At 40.9% G+C, this 25,791-nt stretch overlaps 1 pseudogene; it reads left to right on the top strand.

The window, feature by feature from the left end:
- Positions 1–1,881: 1,881 nt before the first annotated feature.
- Positions 1,882–5,822, top strand: LOC150002953 (ornithine decarboxylase pseudogene; annotated as a pseudogene).
- Positions 5,823–25,791: the final 19,969 nt, after the last annotated feature.

Here is a 25,791-nt window from a genome sequence, read left to right as displayed (position 1 = left end):
CAAAGCTATCATTTAGAATGGAAGGGCAAATAAAGTGTTTCCCAGATAAGGTAAAGCTAAAGGAGTTCATCCTCACCAAGCCATTATTATATGAAATGTTAAAGGGATGATTTATGGAAAAGAAGATCAAAACTATGAACAGTAAAATGACAAAAAACTCACAAGTATCAATTGAATCAGAAAAATATAAACAAAAACAAACTAAGCAAATAAAGCAAGAACAGGAATTGTAATTATGGGGATCATTTGGAGAATTATAAGCTAGGAGGAGCAAGGGAGAGAAAGGGGAAAATGGTACAGGGATCAAGGAGCATAATTGGTAGAATAAAATAAACAGGATGATGTTAAGAATAGTACAGGAAAGGGTGAAGCCAAAGAACTTACATGCATGACCCATGGACATGAACTAAGGGTGGAGAGATTGTTGGAGGGAAGAGGAGTACCTGGAGGAGAGGAGCAATAGGAAAAAATTGGGACAACTGTAACAGCATAGTCCATTAATATACTTAAAAGTAAAATAAAATAAGAAACTGATTTTTTTTTTAAGTTGGAGGAATCATGCTTCCTAATATTAAACCAAAACACAAAGCCATAGTAATCAAAACTGTCTGGAACTGGCATAACAACATACAGATAGAGCAGTAGAACAGAATAGAGAGCCCTGAGATAAACCCACACCTTTATAGTCAATTAATATTTGACAGAGGAAGCAAGCACATACAATGGACTAGAGGTAGTCTATTCAATAAACGATGTTGGAAAAACTAGACAGATGCATATAGAAAAATGAAACTAGACCACCTTCTTACACCACACTTAAGAATAAACCCAAAACGGATCAAAGACTTAAATGTTAGACCCGAAACCATTAAAATCCTAGAAGAAAAGATAGGCAGCAAAACCTTGAATATTACTCATAGAAATTTTTTTCGGATATATCTTCCCAGGCATGAGAAACAAAAGAAAAAATAAACAAATGGAACTACATCAAACTAAAAGATTTTTGCACAGCAAAGGAAATCATCAACAAAATACAAAGACAACTCAGAATGGGAGAACATATTCGCTGATACATCTGATAAGAGGTTAATATCCAAAATTTATAAAGTATTTATGAAGCTCAACACCAAAAATACAAACAATCCAATTAAAAAGTGGGCAAAAGATCTGAATAGACACTTTTCCAAAGAGGACATACTGATGGTCAATAGACATATTAAAAGATGCTCAATGTCACTCATCATCAGAGAAATGCAGATTAAAACCACAAAAATATATCATCTCACGCCGGTCAGAACGGTTATCCCCAATAAATTAACAAGTGCTGGCAAGGATGTGGAGAAAGGGGAACCGTTCTGCACTGTTGGTGGGAATGCAGACTAGTGCAGTCAATGTGAAAAGCAGTATGAAGATACCTCAAAAAATTAAAAATGTATCTACCTTTACATCCAGTGATCCCACTTCTGGGAATACATCTGAAGGAACCCAAAAGACTAATTCAAAGGAATACAAGCACCCCTATGTTCATTGTAGCATTATTTACAATCACCAAGATATGGAAGCAGCCCAAGTGTCCATCAATAGATGAGTGAATAAAACAACCATGGGACGTTTACACATGGAATGTTACTCAGCTGTAAAAAAGAAGAAAGTTTTACCCTTTGTGACAGTATGGATGAATCTGGAGAACATTATGATAAATGGAATAAACCAGTTAGAGAAAGACGAATACCATATGATTTCACTCATATGTGGAATCTAATGAACAAACTGAACTAACAAGCAAAACAGAGATGGACTCATAGACGGGGAGTGAATGACAGCTAGTGGTGAGGGGAGGTGGTTAGGAGGTGGAGGGATTGAGCAAAAAGGAAAAGAGTAATGGATATGAACAGCAATGTGGTGATTGCTGGGGGTTGGGGTTAAAAGGGGAGTAAATGGTAATGGAAAGAATACAATATTAAAAATAAAAATAAATAAAAGCAGATAAAGCTGAATGGATAATAAAACATGACTATATATATATGTTACAAGAGATCCAGCTCAGATTTAAAAATGCACACAGACTGAAAGTAAAGGAGAGGAATAAGATAGTTCATGCACATGGAAATAAACAAAAGCTGGGGGAGCAATATTTATATCAGAGAAAATAGACTTTAAAACAAAAGCTATGATAAGAGACAAAGAAATACATTAAATAATGAAAAAGTGATCTATCTAACAAGAGGATATAACCCTTGTAAATATTTATACACCTCACACAGGAGCACCTAAATATACAAAGCAAATATTGACAGAAATAAAGGGAGAGACTGACATTAATACAGTCATAGTAGAGTCCATTAACACCCCACTGACATTAATGAATCAATCTTCCAGACAGAAAATGAACAAGAAAACTGGCTTTAAGTGCCACACTAGAACAGATGGATTTAATTGACATTTTCAGAGCATTTTACCACAAAGGGGCAGAATATACATTCCTTTCAAGTGCACATGAAATATTTTGCATAATAGACCACATGTTAGGACACAATACAAACTTCAATAAATTTAAGAAGATTGAAATCATATCAAGCATCTTCTCTGACCACAATGGTATAAAACTAGAAATTAATTACAAAAAAAAAAAAAACCCTGAAAAAGGCACAAACACATGAAGACTAAATAACATTTTTCTAAACAGTGAATGGATTAATGAATTAGATTAAGGAAGAAATAAAAAAATACCTTGAGACAAATGAAAAAGAAAACACAACCACCCTAAATCTATGGTACACAGCAAAAACAATCCTAAGAAGGAAATTCATAGCAATACAGGTCTACCTCAAAATAATAATAATAATAAAAAATAATAAATAAAAACAAGAAAAATCTCAGATAAAAAAAAACAACTAATCTCACACCTAAAGGAACAAACTAGAAAAACAACAACTATCAAATCCCAAAGTGAGTAGAAAAAAGGAAATAATAAATATCAGAGCAGAAATAAATGAAATAGGCTCTATATAAACTAGCAAAGGATCAATGAAACTAAAAGCTTGTCCTTTGAAAAGTAAGACTGTTAAACTTTTAAGAAGACTAATCAAGGAAAAAAGATAAAGGACCCAAATAAATAAAATCAGAAGTGAAAGAGAAGTAACAACTGACCCCACAGAAATACAAAGGGTTATAAGAAAATACTATAAATAACTGTATACCAACAAATTGGAGAATCTGGAAGAAATGGATAAATTCCTAGAAACATACAATCTTCCAGGATTGATTTAAGAGGAAACAGAAAGTCTGAAGAGATGAATTACAATCAATGAAATTGAAGCAGTAATAAAGAAAACTCTCAACAAACAGAAGTCCAGGACCAAATGGCTTCACAGATTAATTTTACCAATGTTTCAAAGGAAAATTAAAACCTATTCTTCTCAAATTATTCCAAAAAATTCAAGAAGATGTAAGACTCCCAAGCTCATTTTAAAGGCCAACATTATTCCAATTCGAAAGCCAGATAAAGACACCACAAAGAAAGAAAATTATAGGCCAATATCCCTGATGAACATCAATGCTAAAATCCTCAATAAAATATTAGCAAACCAAATCCAGTAATACATTAAAAAGATCATACACCATGATCAAGTGGGACTTATTCCTGGGATGCAAGTTTGGTACAATATCCATACATCAATTAACATGATACACCACATAAACAAAATGAAGGATAAAAACCACATAGTCATATCAATAGATGCAGAAGAAACTTTTAACAAACTCTAGCACCCATTTATGATAAAGGCTCTCTACAAGGTGAGAATAGAGGAAACATACCTCAACATAATAAAGGCCATTTATGGCAAACCCAAACATAACATCATATTCAACAGGGTAAAATTACAAGTGTTTCCCTTAAGATCAAGAACAAGACAAGGATGTTCTCTTTCACTCTCTTATTCAACATAGTACTAACCATAGCAATCACAAGAAGAAATCAAAAGCATTCAAATTGGAAAGGAATGCATTTGACATGATACTGTATATAGAGAACCCTGAAAATTTCACCACAAAACTACTAGAACTAATAAATAAATTCAATAAAGTAGCAGGATACAAAATAAATATTCAGAAATCGGCTCCATTTCTATACACCAATAGTAAATTATCAGACAGAGAAGCTAAGAAAACAATCCTTTTTACACTTGCATCAAAAAATATAAAATCCTAGGCATAAATTTAACCAATGAAATCAGTCCCCTCAGCCTCCACTGCTACCACCATCCCCTCTGCCAGGTGGTGGTTGCCTAAAAAGGAGGTGAGGGGGCAGCCCTGTGCACTCAGCCCCATCTCCTTGGGGTCTACTTGAGGTGTCCTTGAGCTCTGAGGACATTTTTGCTGCTGCATGGAGAGAACACCCATCTTCTGTGGGACTTGGAATTCCTGGAGAACTGCCTTTATGAAAAGCTGGCAATCATTTATTTAAATCCCATCTCTTAGTTTTCCTTTTTGTTGAGTTTCAGAAGACTTTGACTGCCATTTCCTCGGTGAAGGCTTTATTACTAAGGACATCTGGACCAAAAAATTAATGAATTTTCTTCTGATGATGATAAGGATGCCTTCTATGTTGTGGACCTGGAAGACAGTCTAAAGAAACAGTTGTAATAATTTAAAGCTCTTCCTTGGGTCACCCCCTTTTATGCAGTCAGTTGCCATGACAGTCAAACCACAGTGAAGATCCTAGCTGCCATCAAGACAGAATTTGACTGTGCTAGCAAAACTTAAATAGGATTGGTGAAGAGTCTTGGGGTGCCTCCAGGGAGGGTTATCTAAGCAAATCCTTGTAAGTAAGTGTCTCAGATTAAATATGCTGCTGATAATTCAGTTCATATGATGACTTTCCATAGTGAAGTCAAGTTGATGAAAGTTGCCAGGGCACATCCAAAGGCAAAGCTGGTTTTGCATTGTCGCTGATGATTCCAAAGTAGTCTGTCATCTCAGTGTTAAATTTGGGGCTACACTCAAAACCAGCAGGCTTCTTTTGGAACAGGCAAAAGAGCTACATATTAACAACATCAGAGTCAGCTTCCATGTGGGAAGTAGTTGATTTGATCCTGAGACCTTCATGCAGGCTGTCTCTGAGCTCACTGTGTCTTTGATGTGGGAGCTGAGCTTGGTTTCAATATTGCTGGATCTGAGAATGTAAAGCTTAAATATGAATAGATAACTAGTGTAATTAACCCATCCCTGGATAAGTATTTTCCATCAGTCATATCTGAACCAGAGAGATATTATGTTGCATCAGCTTTCATGCTTGCAGTTAATATCATTGCCCAGAAAGTTGTATTAAAGGAACAAACAGACTCTCGTGATGAAAATGAGTCTAGTGAAAAAACCTTTATATATTACGTGAATGATGGAGTGTATGAGTCATTTTAATTGAATCTTCTATGATCATATGTATGTGAAGTCTCTTCTGCAGAAGAGTCCCAGACCGTATGAAAAGTATGATTCATCCAGTATATGGTGACCAACATGTAGAATGCTACTGCTTGCCCAGGATGCCTTTGGGGGACTAGATGCTTTTTGAAAACATGGGTGCTTACAACACTGTTGCTGCTTCTACTTTCAATGGATTCCAGAGGCCGACTATCTACTATGTGTTGTCAGAGTTGGTATGGCAACAGATTCAGCAAGTCCAGAACCATGACTTTCTATGTAAAGTGGAGGAGCAGGATGTCAGCACTCTGCCTTTGTCTTGTGACTGGGAGAGTGAGATGAAACGTTATCCAGCAGCCTGTGCTTTGACTTGTATTAATGTGTATGTGCCATTCTTGTAGTTGTTGCTTTGAGCATAGCTTGAATAAAGGGATTGGAAGAAACCATTTAAATTAATTATTGCTAGTTTTGAAATGTCTGTAAGTTGAGTTGGCACCGATGGAACAATGTGGAAGACTAGGTGATGGGGATCACATTTATCTGTGCTCCTATAGAAACTATTTGAATATTGGTTTTATATGGATTTTTATTCAATTTTCAAACATGCTACTAAAGAGTGTCCCTCAGCTGCTGAGCAAGCATTTGTAACTTATACTTTGGCAGATGGGTCAGAAGCTTAGTGTTGTGACCTGTTTTTAAAACAAAGTACCTTGAAAATTAAAAAAAGAAAATTTAACCAAGTAGATAAAAGACTTGTATTAGAAATATTATAAGACACCGAAGAAAGAAATTGAAGAAGATACAAATAAATGAAAAAATGTACCATGTTCATGGATAGGGATAATTAACATCATTAAAAGGTTCATACTACTCAAAGCAGTCTATAAATTCAATGCAATTTCTAACAAAATACCAATGATATTTTTCATAGAACTAGAACAAATAATCCAAAAATTTATATGGAACCAGAAAAGACAACACATAGCCACAGCAATCTTGAGAAAGAAGAACCAAGGCAGTGGTATCGCATTACCTGATATCAAACTATACTAAAAGACAATAGTAATCAAAACAGCATGATACTGGCAAAATAAAAACAAAAGCAGACACATAGATCAATGGAGCTGAAGAGAGAGCCCACAAATAAGCCCATGTTTATATAGTCAATATTGAATGTAAACTGTAATTGATAAAAACAACAAAAACAGCTAATGTGACTTTTTCTTGATATTTATCTATAAGGAGTATGACACAAGCACACATTTTATTTTTATAATATTTGAGTTTGTTTTATTTTAAATAAACTAGATAATCTGAACTTCCTAAACTTCTTATTTGGTTTTTCTGCTCAAATAAGCTAATATCACTTCCACATAGAGTTTTAGATTAAAAATAAAAAATTATGTTCAACTAAATTGAATTATAAATCTAACAAGCTTTGTTATACCAACAGTAATTATGTTCTGTGATGTCATTTTATATATAATTTTCAAGGTCCTTAATTAACTTTAACACCTTGAATTAATGTTGAGACAAATAATAAATAATCTTTAGATATTTGTTTTTTCTTATTTGTACATGTTATAGAGTGGCCATTTCTTTGGGCTCTGTTAACTGATAGGGCCCAGTTTGCCAGTTTGATGTGGGAGTCCTTTTCCATGCTTGTGAGCTTTGGTAGACGAAAGCTCACAAACTGGCCATGGTGGATGTGGGGTTTTACAGTCTTGGAGCCCCTTCAAATCAAGACATGCTGCCCTAGCTCCTCCTCAGTGACAGAGAGCCACCTCACCTGAGGTCTGTGACTGTCTGAGCCACCTGGCAACTGAGTGAGGTGAGGGATCATGGCCCTTAGCAGTCAGCCAATGCAGAACCCCTCTCTCAACTCCAATCCTGGAGTTTTCTGCAGGGCTGACCAAGGTTTCAACTGGACTACATTGACTCCTCCCTCTGCCCAATCCTGCTTTGTCCCCCTCCTACCCAAGTGTTGGACCCCAAAACCACACACCCATCTCTGTCTCAGTAACTGCTTTCAGAAGCCCCCATGTTCGACACTGTTTGCTAAAGTGCCTTTATGGTGGTGGGCAATTCTCAGTCACTCACCTCCCAATTCATTCTGTGTAATCAAAGTTAATGGCTTTGGTTCTGTTAGATAATTACCACTGGTGATTGAGACTACACTAGGAGCAACAATGGCAAAAAAATATGGCAATGCATTCAATGGGATGTGCTTTGGTTTATTAAGGAGGAAAGAAAAAGATTTGTTTTGTCTAAAGTATTTGTTTACTCCAGAATGGGAAAGAAGGTTGTAAAACATAACAAGTAAAAAAAAAAAAAAAGTTATGGAAGGTTTGATGAAAGTTAACTTTATTTTTCAAACATCTGTAAATAATAAGTCTGAAAAAAAAGCAATGAAATGTGTTAAAACTTTGGCAAAATTTGATCATACTTAATGAATTTTTCCATAAGAAAAAATAAAAGCATATGAATTCTTCACTTCCAAATAGTATATTAATGCAAAGCTAAATTTTCTTTTCCTTTCTGTTAAAATAACAACTTGGTCTTGAGGTATTTAGTATGTTATTTAAAAATAATTGTGAATTTTCATAGGGATAATGCATCAAGTGGATAACTAACAACAACAATACTGAAAAATCTACATGTCAGAAAAATTAATAGAGTATGATTCCATTTATAAGTTCAAAGCCATAGAAAACTGAACAAAATGTATGTGATGTATGAGTAAATGTGTGTGTGCAGGTGTGTCCAGAAACCAGAGTTTACAACAACAGAAACGGAAAGGTGTGACAAGCTTGGCACTCAAAAGGGTTAGTCTTGGGGGCAGGAGTTCCCAGTGTGGAGACAAGGCTGAGCTAGTGGCCACATCTCTGGTGACACTCAGGCTTCCAAGTTCAACATGTTCAGGTCCCTTGGAAGCCAGGCCCTGCACGTGCTGGTGGAAAGGCCTCTCTGGTCTGGGATGGGCCTGGGCACTGTCAGCCAGCAATCACGAGGAAGAGAACAAGCAGGCTCAAGGTGACAGCTACTGATCTGCTCTGCCTTCCCAACTTCAGGCTGACTTTTTTGGGTCTCTCTCTCACCCAATGACATGCAGAGAGGGGATTCACAGAAACTCAGTTCTAGCTGAAGCAAGTGCACAATGTACCACCAAACAGTAATCTAATTCTCTAACAACATGCACTTTTGTTTTCATTTAACATTTCCTATTGACTAGGGTAATTTACAACCCTAATAGGGTAGATGTTAACTTGTAGGAAACTGATAGCAACATAAATTATTCTTGTTCAATGGCAATGTGATGAATTTTATCCTGGAGGCATGAAAATGGTCACTGTGCAACAGTAAAGATTCCAACCCAGAGGTCGCAGTTTTATTGCTCCGGACATTGAGTTTTATAAAATTTAGCAATTTTATTCCAATAATCTTTGAGTGAATAAAATGCTTTTAAAGCCAGTTCTATCATCCTGCTGTCTCCTTAATAATGAGTTAAATAAGTCCTTGGCATGTATTTATTATTAACAAACAAAAATAAATAATATAAATCAAAACCTCTTTAGAGTGGGTGCTGTTGCTTTCAAAAGCACTGGCTCCTTAGTCTCTAGACCTCTAGGGCTTCACACTCAGAGCCAGGGCTCTTACAAAGTGGCCAATATTACCAGCCCCCAATACTTCTTTGGATATCCAGCCTTGGTCCCATATGCTGCTACACAGGCTTCAGGCTTCCACATAGCCAGCTTCCAGGCTGTTTTGAGAGGATCTTCCATGCTTTGGAGTGCTCTCTCCTCCAGGCCTGGGATTCTTCCCAGTAGACCCAATGCGGGCCGCTGTCCATGGTACCAGGCTGTTGCTTTGGTTTGGTAGTGACACCTTATAACTGGTGAGGAACTGATCTCCTGACATAATCAAACGATTATTTGTACCTTGGGGGGATAATAGTTTTCTGACAATGGCTAAAGTGAGTCTGGAAACTGCACTGAAGCTATCATTATGATAAAATTCTTTCTGGAAACCAGTTATGGCCTATGGTAAGGTATAGCCCTTTCTTGAGGGATAAGAAACCACACCTGAGTTGACCTGAAAGTCCTCACAGGGTGAAAGAAGGTTGCAGGTAGCCCTGGAGCGCTGCCTGTGTGGCCTGTCTTTTTTTATCAGCAGAGTGCCGTAGGCCCAGGAGCAGAGGAAACTGGCCAGAGGGTGATGGCAGGCTCCCAGATGTCTTCAAGTTAGTTCTGGTCCAAGGTGACTTGACAGTGAGAAGCCTTTACAAATTACAGTGATACCTCAGCTAACGAAGATAATTCATTCTGGAATCACATTCGTTAGCCAAAATCTTCATTAGCTGAAACATGATTTCCTGTAGGTTTCTATAGAAAATCATTTAATTCATTCTGGATACTGCCCACTATTTAAAGATAAGTTTTATAAAATAGTAAAAAGCACACTATAAAAGGGCAAAAACTCACCAAAGGTTGAAATGAACAGCTACCCAATGGATGAAGGAGAATGGAAAGTAGAATGAAAAACTGACGATCTTTACACTATTACAGTACAACGTCATCAAATCTGAAGCAGCTTATGTTATCAGGCATCTCACTTCTCACTGTCTCGAATGTAAACAACCCAGTCAAGTTGGTGGGTATCCCCTGTGTGATGTGATCAGCTCATTTCTTTGTCACACACATACAAACGGAAAAGATAAGCTTCTGGAATACCTTAACCATTCACATTTGCTGCTTTATGTTAGTGCGCATATCCACTAAAACATTTAATAGCTGAATCCGAAAACAGTGAAAAAAATCTTCATTAGCAGAAAATTCGTTAGCATGGTCACTCATTAGCCAAGGTCACTGTACTCTGTCCTTATTCCTGGGCCATGTCCAAGGTAACTCCTTGTCCCTCAAAGTTCCCATCCAAGCACCATTTTTGATTTTATTATTTTGTTCCTTAGACTCTGCTGTTACGCTCTCCTGCCCCTCTGACGGCAGCATCCCTGTCAAGACTTCCTCAATATCCACTTCTCCTGGGGCAAATCCGATCAGGCCACTGGCCTCCTGAAAACTGGTCCTTGATTCCCACAGGTATGCAGGCCTCAGTCTTTAGTGCAATGAGGCCCTCCATGCACTGGTTGCTATAGATGTGCCTGCATGCTATAATTTCTGTCAGCATAGCCATGGATGTTTCCCACCTGCAGGCCAAGTTCCACCCAACTACCACCCCCCAAAGCTGGTGTGCCCTGCTTCACTTCCCAGTATTCCCTCACCATGCCACCGCTGCTTGGAATGGACTGTCTGGCCCACGGTCCCCAAAGGCCAACACCCACTGAACTTGACCTCATTCTATTTCATAACCAAACTGGACCTTTCTCATCTTTGAACCATCGGCATCCAGCATACAGCATGATCTATGGAAAACAATCCCAAATATGTTGAATAAACAAACAAATTGAATCTAGTCTAAGCCTGTCATTGTACAACAGGAAAAAAAGGAGTTGTAAAGAAGTAACAGTGACTTCCCTGAGGTCTTGCAACCAGTTAGTGACAATGCTAGGATGAAATCCCAAATCTCTTGGGGCCACTCAGAACTCCCAATGGCTTCTGGGATCAAGCTGAACCTGACTATCAAAGTTACAAGTGGGTGCACTGGGCTCCATGGGTGGGAGAACTGTAGAGTAAATATTAACCATGACACAGGGTAAAGCCTGACTGAGGTGAGGTGCTGGGTCCCCACCCACAGGCCCTCCCTGCGCCTCCTTCTGGGTGGTAACATAGACAGAATCTTTTCCACACTGCAGGGCACATGACAGAGCTCACTACCTGAAAGATAAAAGGAAGGGAATGAGGAGATGAAACAAATACAGTAACAGTTAACTTATCGCAAAAACAAAAATGTTTGCCTTCCCAAAGTGGGTCCCTCATTTTGTTTTTGGCCAAAGGCTGCAGACTCTCTTCCAATGGCAGGGCAAGGACTCTTTCCCTGGGAGAGGTCTGGACCACATGGACTCGGCTGTTTTTCAGAGCCAGGGTTCAGTTCTCTGCTGCACAGACAGGCAAAGTATTAACACACTTTGGAGAGGAAACAGTCTGATCCCATGGCCAGGTGATCCCCATTCCTGGCTGCGTGGTTTCCACAAAGAGATCCAAGGAACTCATAACCAGACTTGATGATTGTTCTTTGCTCCTATAGAACAACTGCACATCTCCTGAACTTCTAGGATCTATTTTGGAGAATTTTTCCCAGTTAGGTGCATTTTCGCCAGCAGGTAGCTCACTTTCTGCTGTAGCCCCATGCATCATAAGCCAACAGTAATGTTCCAGTTTCAGGGCTCCAGCTCGCCACTGACAACCAGCACTACAAGGATGACCTTGCTGTAGATGAGAGAGCTTAAGGGATGGTGCCTCCTAGCAAATGGAATGCACATAAATATGAATTCAAACCTCTTTTCTAGACATGCTAAATCATGTTCTCTTTGCCAGCTAGAATGAAAGTGGTGATATGCTGAGGGCAGAACGTCCAGCTCAAGTAGCCAGGAGTCCAATCACTGATGTCACCTGCTGCTAACAAGCTCTGTGTCTTTCCTGGGAGGTAATTTTGTACCAAGAAAGAACCAGCTTCAGGAAGGCAGGCCATCCTTCAAGGAACGGTGCTAAGAGACCTGGAGTAAGAATGTGAAAACTTGGGTACTAGTCTTGGCTATGCTCCTTCACATTGTGCAGTTGGAGCAGGTCACTTAATCATGTGCTCAGTTTCCTTATCTGGGAAATGGAAATAATAATACTTGCTCTTCCTATTTTGCAAGATTACTCAACTCAAAGGATTATTTTCTTAGCCAATACTACCAACAGTTTTCAGTCGTTCATGGATTTACTACTACTTAAGTAACCTTTCTAATTTTTCCCTCTTAATGTATTTTAGTCCTTGAGTCATTGAAAAAAACACCAGTTTGCCCTTTCCAAAATAAAATCACTTCCTGCTAAAAAGCACTCCCTACTTAATGCCACTAAACTGAACACTTAAAAATGGTTAAAATGGTAAATTTTGTTTTTTTTTATTTCATCACATGCATACAAAAAGCACCCCCTACTCCCTCATTCAAACCTTGAATATCCCTCTCACTCTTACACACCTATTGGTGTTATTCAGTGGCCAGCTCAGGTCCCACCCTCTCGAGGTGCCTCTCCTGACCTAAACCTGTTCACAAGGTGCTGCTTTCCTCCCCTCTCATCAGGTCACCTGTCACCCAGTAGCTATAACAATTGATGGCATTGTGCCTCCACAACAGGATTGTCATCACCAGAATTCAAAGAACAAGACTGGTAGTGCAATGGCCAACACCATATCTTGTTTTTCGGCTGGCTTATTTCTCTGTCCACAGTAAAGGGAGTTAGGTGACTCCTTAGTAGGCATATTTCACCATTTAGTTCCTCACAGTGTGAGTTTTACTCACTGTATCCTTTTGATGTCCATATTCATTTCTATTGTCATAAGAAGCTACTGCAAGGGAATTACATCAGGGAGTTGGCAGAATAGGAAACTCCAGACCTCATTTCCCCACAGAGATACCAACTGAACAACAATATATGGTCCAAAAAGTCTTTATGAGAACTGCAGACCCACTTCAGAAGTTCCAGTATATGAGACAGCCTAAAAGATAAGAATAAATAACTTAAAATGGGTAAGAAAAACTGTTTAATTTCAATCTCAACAGCCCTTTCCCCCCAAACAGCACACCCTAGTACAATTAGGAGAAAGCACCCAGCATGCAGCTTCTCCCACAGGAGGGGAAGGCAAGAGGGGGAATATGTGTCCATCATTCCAGTTTTTCAGAGGGATTGGTTTCTGTCTCTCCTGATTCAGAACACTGACAGAACAAGCACACTTTGGAATCCCCAGGGGACAAAGAGCACAGAAGCTTCCTGCAGCTCCAGAAAACTTTCAGTACCACAGACAGACACCACAGCAGCAAGAGATTATGAGCTTCTGACAAAGAAAGCAGTGAACCTCTGATTGGGAGATTACCATAGAAGCCCAGAGAAAACATATCCCCAGAAAAGGTTTGAGAGGCTTCCAGAATCTCTAATTGTTCTATTTGGAGAACATCTTTCCCCTATATAAAGCCAGTCTGTAAAGACCAAACATTTTTAAAAGCACACGAGGAAACGTGTTTGCCATACTTAAGCATATCTTTTAGGTCTGTGAGCATCTTTAGCACAGTGTTTTGAACTCTGCATCTGTTAGGTTGGTTATCTCCTCATTTGTTCAGTGGCTATCTCCTCATCGCTTAGTTCTCCCACTGGAACCTTAATCTATTCCCTCTGTTGGGCCATACTTCTCTGTCTCCTCATCTTGACAGGCTTCTGTGTTTGTTTGCCTCTGTGTCTTGGGCAGAGCTGTCACTCCTGTTACGTTGTAAGTGGCGGAGACTTAGGTATTAGTCAATATAGAGCGACCCATCTCACCACGTTGTGGCGCTGTGTGTGGAGGAGGGGTCTGAGAGGGACCAATGCCATTTGCTCAGCACTCACCCCTGTTCCAGGCACTTCTCCCACTTCATATGGGATGGCGCCTCTCTAGCTGTTGCCCTGGCCGCTGTTCCCAGAGTGGGTGGGTCTGCGGACATTCTAGAATCATGGGGGTCCTTTAAGCAAGAAGACTCTGCTGAGAGACTGGCAGTTTCTGTTCCACCACAACCCCCACTGGTTTGCACAGTCAGAAGCAATGAGGCTTTATTGTCCCCAGTGCTGGAACCATGAGCTGCATGGTCTGATCTGGTACTGGGAACACTCCCCAGATGTCCCTCTCGACCTTTTTAAATGTTTGACTGCATTTTCTGCCAACCTGCCGCCGCTGCTGCTGCAGCTGCCACCACTGCTGCCGCCACCACACTGCATCCTTTCTGACCTGACTCCACCTCTCCTACCTATCTAGATGAGTATTTATTTTTTATATCTTTGTTTGTTGGACTTCCATGCAGCTCGATTTTCTGGAACTTCTGGTTGTCTCTAGTTTTGAGGTAGTTGTATTCCTTCTTAGTTGTGGAGGGAGATACAGCGTGTCTGTCTAGGCCGCCATCTTGGCTGGAAGTCTCTGTTCTTTTTATTTTTTAGGCCATTCTAATAGCTGTATAGTGACGTCTCATTATGGTTTTGCATTTCTCTAATGACTAATAATGTTGAGCATCTTTTGCTGTTTTTACATCTATATATCTCCTTAATGAAATGTCTGTTTATATCTTTTGCCTATTTTTATTTTCTTATTATGGGTTAGTTTGGAGAAGTCTGTATATATGACAGACTTCTAAACAGTTTCTCCTAATCTGTGGGTTGTCTTTTTCATTTTCTTTTTTAAAAACATGTTTTATTGATTGTGCTATTACAGCTGTCCCAATTTTTTTTCATTTTCCCAGCTCCACCCAGGCTCCCATTCCCTCCAAAAATCCCCCGCCATAGTTCATGTCTGTGGCTCATGCATATAAGTTCTTTGGCTACTCCATTTTCTATAATGTTCTTAACATTCCCCTGCACCTGCTTCTTAATCCTTGCACCTTTCCCCCATTCTCCCTCCTTCCCCCTCCCAGTTGATAACCCTCCAAATGATCTCCATATCTATGATCCAGTTTCTGTTCTGCTTGTTTGCTTAGTTTGTTTTTTAGATTCAATTGTTGATAGTTGTGAATGTATTGGCATTTAAAATTTCATAGTTTTGATCTTCTTTTTCTTAAATAAGTCCCTTATAACATTTCATGTAATAATGCTTGGTGATGATGAACTCCTTTACCTCTACCTTTTCTGGGAAGCACTTTATTTGCCCTTCCATTCTAAATGATAGCTTTGCTGGATAGAGTAATCTAGGTTACAGGTCCTTGCTTTTCATCACTTTGAATACTTCTTGCCAGTCCCTTCTTGCCTGCAAAGTTTCTTTCAAGAAATCAGCTGATCATTCTATGGGAACCCCTTTGTAGGTAACTCTCTGCTTTTCTCTTGCTGCTTTTAAGATTCTCTCTTTATCTTTAACCTTTGGCATTTTAATTATAATGTGTCTTGGTGTGGTCCTCTTTGGGTGTATCTTGTTTGGAACTCTCTGTGCTTCCTAAACCTATATGTCTATTTCCTTCACAACATTAGGGAAGTTTTCTTTCATTATTTTTTAAAATAAGTTTTCTATTTCTTGTGCTTCCTATTCTCCATCTGGTAACCCTAAGATTCAGATGTTGGTATGTTTGACGATGTCTCAGAGGCTCCTTAGCCTATCCTCATTTTTTGAAAAAATTTTTTTTCTTACTGTTCTGATTGACTGTTTTTTCTTCCTTACATTCCAAATGGTTGATTTGAGTCTTGGCTTCATCCCCTCTTCTGTTGGTTCCCTGTAGATTTTTCTTTATTTCATTTCACGTAACCTTCATTTCTCCCTGGGTCTTTTATGCTGTTGAAGTACCCAGTGAGTTCTTTGAGCATCCTGATAGCCAGTGTTTTGAATCCTGCATCTTATAGGTTGCTCACCTCCATTTTGTTTAGTTCTTTTTCTGGACTTTTGTTCTGTTCTTTCATTTTGCCTATGTTTCTTTGTCTTATCATTTTGGCAGCCTCCTTGTGTCTGTTTCTGTGTATTAGGAACAGTTGCTTTGACTCCCTGTCTTAGTAGCATGGCGTATTGTAGAAAAGTGTGCCTGTAAGTTAATGGGGTGGAACCTTAGGTAATCACCATGGTGGGACAACCCTTGTCACAGCTCTGTGGCTCTGTGTGGGGCAGGGTTCAGAGATGTGACAATGCCACTGCCTGGCCTCTGGAGTTTTGCCATGGAAGAAGCTGTCCTGATGCCAGACACTTCAATTTCTCCCTTTATGCCACTAGTGCCCTTCCAGCTGTTGCACTAATGCTGAATTCCAGAGGGAGTGGGTCTGCATAAGTCCTAAGTTCATTGGGGGCCCTTTGAGAGGAGTTTCTTGTGAATCCCTCAGTTCCTTCCACTGCTCCAACCCCCTGGTTTTTACGGCCAGAAGTTATGAGGACTTATCTTCCAGGTGCTGGAACCCTTGGCTGGGGAATGTGGTCTGGGGCTGGGATCCCTTGTTCCCAAGGTATCCTTCCCAATTTTTATCCACCATATGTGGATGTGGGACCACTGTTCTGCCTCTCCACATCTCTCTGCACCTCTCCACCTCTCCCTGCCTCTCCATGCATCTTCAAGTCTCTGCTTCCCTACTCACCTGGATGAATGTGGCTTCTTTAAATCCTTGGTTTTCGGACTTCTATACAGCTGGATTTTCTGATGTTTCTGAGTGATATTTGTTTTTCTGTCTAGTTGTAATTTTTGCTGTAGTTGTATGAGGAGGCAAGGCATGTTTACCTATGCCTCCATTTTGACTGGAAGCCCAAAACTGTTTTTTTCATTTTGTTAATAATATCTCATAGAATGGGAGTTTGAAATTTGATGAAGTCCAGTTAATCAACTTTTTCTATTATAGATCATGTTTGCTATGTTGTATCTAAGAACTCTGACTGTCCCAAAGTCTCAAAGAAATCTTTCTTCTAGGATGAAATGCAGATTTACTCCCTAGAAGAGTGGACAGTGTGGGAGGTGCGGGTGGATGGAATACACAAAGCAAGGCACATTAGCATGCTCCTTACCAGATGCACTTGCTGCCAATGTACAGCAGAGCCCAAACAGCAGTCACAGGCCAGGGAACTGTCCTGTGCTGCTCCAGGGGCCTCACTTTTTGTCCTTCCCCAGCCAACTCTCACAAAACAAACAAATGGGAAGAACCAGAACAGAATAGGACACATCCAAGGGGGAAGATCCTAATAGAGAGCTCTCCTGAGATGACCTTCAAATAGCGAAGAATTCGTGAGATGGGAGCCATCCTCTTTGGCCATCGCTGTCCTAAGTATATTCATCACATGCTCACAACCTTGGGGGGAATACTATGATGAGGCCTATGTTTAAGATGAGGAAACTGAGGCACAAAGCGGAAAGTCACTAAGGTCTGGTCCCTTGGGACCTTGAGTCCAGGTAGCCTGGCTACAGTGCCCCCTCCTGCCCTCTGCATGCACACTGCAGCCCCTACATCTGTGGGTGGTGCATAGATGAGTCACATAGAGAGAGTTGGGGGAGAGGCTGAGGATGGAGATGGATTTTGATGAGAGATAGAAAAGAATAAAAGGCAGAGGGTGAGAAGTGGAATGGTGAAGAAAAGGAGTGGACCAGGGTTTGGTACATCAGCCAAGGTGTGGGGCCCAGGACAGCAAGGCTAGGCTGTGGATGTGGGAGGGGGTATAAATCCTCTGTTCCCCATTAAAACTTCTGTCCATCAGAAATGAGCTCCACACTAACCCTCAGCCCTGGGTCAGCTTAAAAGACTCTAGTGGGTGAACTTCTTTCCTCATGTGCAGCATATAGAGCTGTTCTGCTCCCCAACAAACTCCCCAGAGCCTAGATTTGTGAACTCAGAAAACCATTTTTATCCTACTAACATTTTAGTTTGCGTGACATCTGCAGTTAAGATTGAATTTTACACTTTTAGATAAAATATGAAGTAAGCAAGGTGTTATCCCTTCTTTCAAAATTTAAGGTGTACATGTGTGTGTGGAGGGGAGAGGTGTGTTTCTAATTCTGGGATGGGGTGAAAACAGGTTTCTTCTCACTCTTTCTCCCCTTGTCCCCTCTCTTCCCAGGTGGGCTCTAGTCATTCCCTCCTCTCTCCACCTGCAGAAGTTGTTTTGTCCCCAGCATCATTTTAGTTGTCCCACTCAGGATCCTTTCAGCTCTTGCTCTTCTCCCTCTTGCTCCTGACTGTAGCACCGTGGGGGAGTTCTCCCCACATACGCACCTCTGCCTCTGCTTTTGAATTCCGGAAACACAGGGCTGTGTGCTAACTCTGTTCCTTTCTGTATAAAAACAAGCTACCCAAACGAGTCAGACCCCCAAGGCCACATGCAGTGGAATGATAACAAGAATTCACAGGATTTTTTTTTTTCCCCTAATATGGAACATTGAAAAATTAATCCCTGCCTTTTGTCATCTAGTAGTTATGGATTGAATGATGTCTTTTAACCCTTTTCGCCAAATCTGTTGCCCCCAGAACACAACAAGGACACCAGCCTGTTAAACCAAGCACGCCGTTGACCGGAGACAGCCAACTGACCTGGAGTCTGCATGATCCTTCCCCATGTGGGAAGGCTACCCTCCCCTCCACACCCCCACTCTTATTAGGGTTTTCTGGACCCAAGGGTAGGTAGGACGACGACCATGTCCAGCTTGAAGCAGCTAGAGGAGCTTGAGACCTTCGCCCATTGTCCTTTACAAGATTACAAAGGGTCCTAATATTTGAGAGGGGGGGGATAGTTAATTTTTACGAACCAGGGGTATGGACTTGGGGGGGATTGCTGGGGGAAGGGGGTGCTGGGTGGAGGGGAACAAGGGGGAGAAAACTGGAACTGTTGTAACAATATAATCAATAAAAAACATTAAAAAAAAAAAAGAATTCACAGGATGGATTTAGAGACAAGAGTTCTTGCCGAAAAATTAAGTGGGTTATTGTAGTTATTTTTGTTTTTGGTTGTTTGTTTGCCTTTTAACGGTCTCATGTGGTGTTTCAGAATACACAGGACAGATAGGTAGAAGGATGCAAAGACATCACTTAATTAACACTTTGTGTGACAAGACACTTCAAGGCAGAAACTCAGGACACCCTAAAGTGAAAGGAGATTCCCTGCCTGGGTTATGGTAAGAGGCTCCTGGGAAAGGGGGCTGTCTCAGGGTCCCTCTGGGCATTTTCTAGCACCAAGAGTGGAAGCAGACTGGATTACTTGAATGTGCTCAGAGAGGCCATTTCAGTGAGAAAACCTGCCCCTCCTCTTTGAGCATTCCTAGAAGATTCTAAATAGGACCCCTGTTGTTTTTTGTTTACAGACCTGTGGGAGCATGGCCTCACAGAGCCTGTGTGTGGTTTTGAAGCTCATATGTATCTAGTCACCAGCAACTTTAGAGATGCCAACTATAAAATTGAAGAAAGAAAGAAATTTTGAAGGACTGATAAAGGATTGCAATGAAAATGTGAGACTTGGAATCTGTCAGTTTTCAAAGGGTCTAAATGTTCAATTTAGGATGTTAAAAAAAACAAAACAAGAAAGCACTTTTTTGTGAATAGTCTTCAGTGTGGCTTTGTTTTGCAGTCAGGTTTTCTTCCTCTTTCACTACATTGAACAGCTCTAGAAAAGAAATAAATCTGTGTCAAAATGCCTCTACCTGGACCTGAGGCCCAAACTGGCCTATGAATCTGGTGGCCGTAAGAGGCCTTCCTCACTCCTGCCCCTTCCACCACTAGCTTGGGGCAGCTGAGATGTTGGCCCTGTGTTGCAACAGTCCTATTGCCCATCACAGTAGAAAATTCTTCTCTAAAGAAGATGCTATTGGGAAGAGCTTTTATACAGAAAAGTTTTGACACCTTTCTGTAGCTAATTTTACACCAGAAAACAGGTTAATTTTTCTTTTCTCCAAGGTGCTGTCTGCACACTTTTTAGTGTATTCTTAATCTTTTCTTTTTTCCTATCAGTTCTCAAGTGGTTGAGTTTCCTTTTTTGATCAAAGTGGAGAATAGCAAGGGAGTGGTGCACTTACAGTTGTATAGATCACCTTCTTACACAGAGGGGGAACATGTGTGTCCCCAGAGCTGCCCTAGTAGTGGGACTTAGGTGTTCCCAGTCCACTCTCCAGGACTGTGTGGCCTGTTTGTTCAGACATTGCAAGGACTGGGTTTAAACTTTTCACAATTGTAAATGTAAATGGTTTTGCTGTAAATGGTTATCTTGTGTTCACAACACAAACCAAGCATTTGAATATTTATTGTGAGTGCATAGCATTTGTCAGTGGACATAACATACAAAGATCTCTTACCACAATTATCTTGTTACAGCTTAAAAATATTAGCTGTCACTTCTTTCATGGTTCTTGTGAGAAAGGAAATTCTCTCTTTATTTAACTCTCTTTTCTCCTGAACACCATTACCACCTCATTCATAGTTCTTTGTGGCCACTTAATCTTGCCAATTATGCTGGTGACACTACCACAAAACAACATGACTGACATACTGACAGCTCTGGCTGATGAAAGAACAGCCACAAAGGGACAGCCCTTTGTGGGATGAGTCCCACACCAGTAGCCTCTGAGGAATGCTGGGGGAGGGGTGGACAAATGGGGAGGGGAGGATGCTGGTCACTGCAACCCCTTCCCAACCAGAAGGGATCCATTGCTTTTAATTTTATAGCCTAGTGGCCCTGAAGGGCAAGGGCTCCTGAACACACACCTACCTAATTCATCCACTGTTGCCTCAACACAACACCTCTGTACTTCTGTTTTATTTGTCATTGACATAATGAAACAGGAAGACCTAATCCACAGGCCCCACTATGTTCTACTCTTCCAGCTGGGGGCCAACACATGTCATTGCAGCCAAGTGCCCAGGTGCACATCTTGTTAAGGAATGCCATGTGCAAGATTCTGTGTGCAGAGACCCAGAATGACTAACCTCATGTAGAGGGACCCATGTGCAAGGTCCCTATGTGTAGGATTCCCATGTTGGAAGGAAGCGAATACACTAAACTCTACTTGTGCTGAGCCCCACAAAGAGTTCCAAGGCTCTCAGTCTGTCCCCAGCTGCATCCCCGATGTAGTAACTGACCCTCAGATTAGCCACTTAGGTGGCATAGTGTCTGGTGCATTGGGTTGATTATATTTTCTGAACTTTGGTCTTTTTTTCCCTCACTTTTCCTTTTTAGACTACAAAAATAATACGTTTATTATTTCAAAAGTACTCGCCTTCCCATAATACAACCTGGTTATCAACATGAAACATTTTCTCCAAATGGTCTTCTCTGTAGGTTTACAATCACCCAGTACTACTATTATAAACAATTACTATTGTTAGTAATTTGTCTCATAGGGAAAAAAAGGATTGAACTACACATACTGTTTCACAACTTACTTTTTCTTAATTCTATCTTGGCCATTTTTGCATGATAGGTGTTTTTAATACCTGCTCTTTAATCAGTTTTAGGGGTAGGTTCTCCTTGGACTCAAGAGAAAACAGTCTGAAACTCCCCAAATCAAAGCCCAACCTCACTGACCAGAGCTGACCCTGTGGTCTGTGCCTCTGGGTATCTGTCCATTGCTCTCAACCTCAGCACCCATAAAATAGCAGCTTTATTCATGTCCAAAGATTTAAATAGCTTGAAACAAACAAACCTCTAAGTGGCCTTGAGACTGGCAAACAGTCTAAGCGTTCATCAGTGGATGAGTGGATCAAAAAATTGTGGAGAGACTTCTGGCCAAGATGGAGGCCTAGACTGACATGCTCCACCTCCCTCCACAACTAAGAAGGAATACAACTACTGCAAAACCAGAAATAACCAGAAGTTCTAGAAAATAAAGCTACATGGAAGTTCAATGTATGAAGTCATAAACAGGTGGTGCTTGTCCGGACGGGTAGGAGGGGTGAAGCTGGGATGGAGAGATCTAGCTGTGCTGGTGGTGGCAACTGCAGTGATGGGTGGCGGGACTGCAGTAAGCACAGACACTCGTATTTAAGGGGAGGTGAGAAGCACCTGGGAGCACCCCTAGCTACAGAACAAACCCGTCAGCTTACGATTCCAACACTGGGGAAGGCAGATCCCCATTGCCTCGACAGTGAGGCCCAGAGGGTGTGGGGATAGAGGAGGAGGCTCCCGGTCTCTGAACAGAGAGTGAATGGCAGGAATTCATCTTGGACCCCCACCCCCACAGAAAACGCCACAGCGTGGTGAGAAGGGTTGCCCGGTTGTGACAAGTGCACAGGGCTCTGCCCCTTATAACGTAGGAGGTGTGACAGCTCCACCCAAGAAGCAAAGGTAAACGAAAACTGTCAGGATGGCAGGGATCATTATAGAGATCCCAATCACACAGCTGACCTGACAGCAAATACATAATTTAGTGGACCAACAGAGAGATAATCTTTCTGAGGTTCAGTTCAGAGCTATAGTTATAAGACAGCTTACAGAACTAACAGCAGATCTTAAACAAGAGAGGGAAGAAATGAAGGTTAGTCCTGCTAAAGTGAATGAAAACACATACGAAACAAGTGGTGAGGGAAGGAAAAGCAGGGATCACATCAACAAATCAGAACATAGGGAAGGAACAAACAGTCGACCAGTGCAGAAAGAGGAAACAAAAAGTGAGAAAAATGGGAAGACTTCCGGCCAAGATGGAGGCCTAGACGCACAATCTCCATCTCCCTCGACAACTGAGAAGGAATACAACTACCACAAAACCAGAAATAACCAGAAGTTCCAGAAAATAAATGGAAGTCCAATGTATGAAGTGATAAAGAAGTGGTGCTCGCCTGGACGGGTAGGAGGGGCGAAGCCAGGGCAGAGAGGTCAAGTTGTGCTGTTGGCAGCAGCAGTGGAGATGGCGGCAGGACAGCAATAAGCACAGACACCCATATTTAAGGGGAGGTGAGAAGCACCTGGGGAGCACTAGCTTTTGATTCCAAAGCCAGGGAAAGCAGACCTCCATTGTCTTGGACTGCGAGGCCCAGAGGGGGTGGGGATGGAGGAAGCTCCCAGTCTCTAAGCAGAGAGTGAACAGCAGGAATCCATCTTGGACCCCCACCCCTGCAGAACACACCACATTGTGGTGAGAAGAGTCGCCCACTTGTGCTGAGTGCACGGGGCTCCGCCCCCTATAGCATAGGAGGTGTGATAGCCCTGCCCAGAAAGCAAAGGTAAACACAAAATTGTCAGGGTGGAACAGATCATGATACAGATCCCGGTGATGCAGCTGACCAGACAGTAAATATCTAGTCTAATGGACCAGCAGATAGATCATCTTTCTGAGGCTCAGTTCAGAGTTTTGGTTATAAAAGTGCTTATAGACCCAACAGCAGATCTTAAACAAGGAGAGGATAAGAAACTTATCGTACAGCTATAAGTGGGCCAACATCTGAATCATAAGGTTGCCAGAAGGTGAAGAAGATCTAGAAATTTAAAAATTATGTGAAAAAATAATGAAGCAGAACTTCCCTAACTTGGGAAAGGAAATATGCTTACAGATCCAGGAAGCACAGAGAGTTCCAAAAAAACTGGACCCAGGGAGAAACACACCAAGATACATTATAATCAAAATGTAAACAATTAAAGATAAAGAGAGAATCTTATAAAAGCAGCAAGAGAGAAGAAGAGAATTATGTGCAAAGGGGTCCAAATTAGACTATCAGCTGATTTCTCAAAGGAAACTCTGCAGGCAAGAAGGGACTGGCAAGAAATATTCAAAGTAATGAAAAGCAAAAACCTACAACCACGATTACTCTATCCAGCAAAGCTGTCATTCAGAATAGAAGAGCAGAGGAAGTGCTTCCAGTACAAAGTAAAACGGAAGGACTTCATCAGATCCAAACCACTGTTATATGAGATGTTAAAGGAACTTATTTAGGAGAAAGGATCAAAACTATGAACATTAAAATGAAAGTTATATCACAACAACCAACAACAAAAGCTAGGGAACTGAAACAAAGGCAAACTAAGTAGGCAACGCGAATGAGAAAAGTACTATAGGTATGGGGAACATTATGGGGGGAGGTCAGCAGGGAGAGGGAAGGGGGGAAAGGGAGGGAAATGGTACAGGAATTAGGAAGCATAGTAGGAAGGAGTGGAGTAGACAGGAAGATGTTGAGAAGAACTATATGCACAACCAATGGGCATGGACTAAGTGGGAGGTGGACAACTGGAGGGAGGGATGTCACTGGGTGGAGGGGAACAAAGGGAAAAGAAATTGGGACAACTGTAACAACATAATCAATAAAGCATATTAAAAAATTTTTTTTGAAAAGAAAAGTAAGGAAAATGAGGAGAAGCTCAGAAACCTCTGTGACAGCTATAAGCGAGCCAACATCCGAATTATAGGATTGCCAGAAGGTGAAGAAGAAGATCTAGAAATTGAAAAATTATGTGAAAAAACCATGAAGCAGAACTTCCCTAACTTAGGAAAGGATATATACTTACAGGTCCAGGAAGCACAGAGCGTTCCAGAAAAACTGGACCCAGGGAGAAACACACCAAGATACATTATAATCAAAATGTCAAAAATTAAAGATAAAGAGAGAACTTAAAAGCAGCAAGAGAGAAGAGAATTATGTACAAAGGGGTCCAAATTAGACTATCAGCTGATTTCTCAAAGGAAACTCTGCAGGCAAGAAGGGACTGGCAAGAAATATTCAAAGTAATGAAAAGCAAAAACCTACAACCATGATTACTCTATCCAGTGAAGCTGTCATTCAGACTAGAAGGGCAGAGGAAGTGCTTCCAGGACAAAGTAAAACTGAAGGAGTTCATCAAATCCAAACCACTGTGATATGAAATGTTAAAGGGACTTGTTTAGGAGAAAGAGCATCAAAATTATGAACGTTAAAATGAAAACTGTGTCACAACCAACAACTAAAACTAGGGAATCGAAACAAAGGCAAACTAAATAGGCAATGAGAGTGGAAAAAGAATTATAGGTATGGGGAACGTATTGGGGGGAGGTCAGCGGGGACGGAGATGGTGCAGGAATTAAGAAGCATAGTAGGAGGGAGTGGAGTAGACAGGAAGATGTTGAGAACAACTATATGCACAACCAATGGGCATGAACTAAGGAGGTGGACAACTGGAAGGAGGGGTGTCACTGGGTGGAGGGGAACAGAGGGAAAAGAAATTGGGACAACTGTAACAGCATTATCAATAAAACATTAAAAAAATGTGGTAGATTTACACAATGAAATACTACGCAGCAGAAAAAAAAAGAACTCCTACCTTTTGCAATAACATGGATGGAACTGGAGAGTATTATGCTTAGTGAAATAAACCAGGTGGTGAAAGACAAATACCATATAATCTCACCTAATACAGGAAGCTAATGAACAAAACAAACAAATGAGCAAAACAGAACCAGAGGCATGTAAACAAGGAACAGACCGACAGTGATCAGCGGGGAGGAGAGGGGAAAGAAGGGGAAGGGTCTAGTCAAGGAACTAATATAAATGGCCTATGGACATGGACAACAGGGTGGGGATTGACTGTGGGAGAGGGACAGGGGTGGGTGGGGCAGGTGAGAGCAACGAGGTAGGGAGAGAAATGGGACAACTATAATAGAACAACAATAAAAAAAATAAACGATTGACATTTTTAAAAAAATAGAAGAAAGACAAACTTGTAATGCAACAGAACAAACAGAAACACCATCATCAAGGTGTGCATAGAATTACACTTTCCAAAGGCAAGGGCAGGTGCAGGCAGCCCTGCAGATGAGTGTGACCGGGAAATGCTTCCATATCTCTCAAATGGTTC

This window comes from Furipterus horrens, unplaced genomic scaffold (assembly GCF_987537825.1).
Source record: "Furipterus horrens unplaced genomic scaffold, mFurHor1.1.pri manual_scaffold_8, whole genome shotgun sequence".
NCBI lineage: Eukaryota > Metazoa > Chordata > Mammalia > Chiroptera > Furipteridae > Furipterus > Furipterus horrens.
This window is presented reverse-complemented; position numbering and strand designations above follow the sequence as displayed.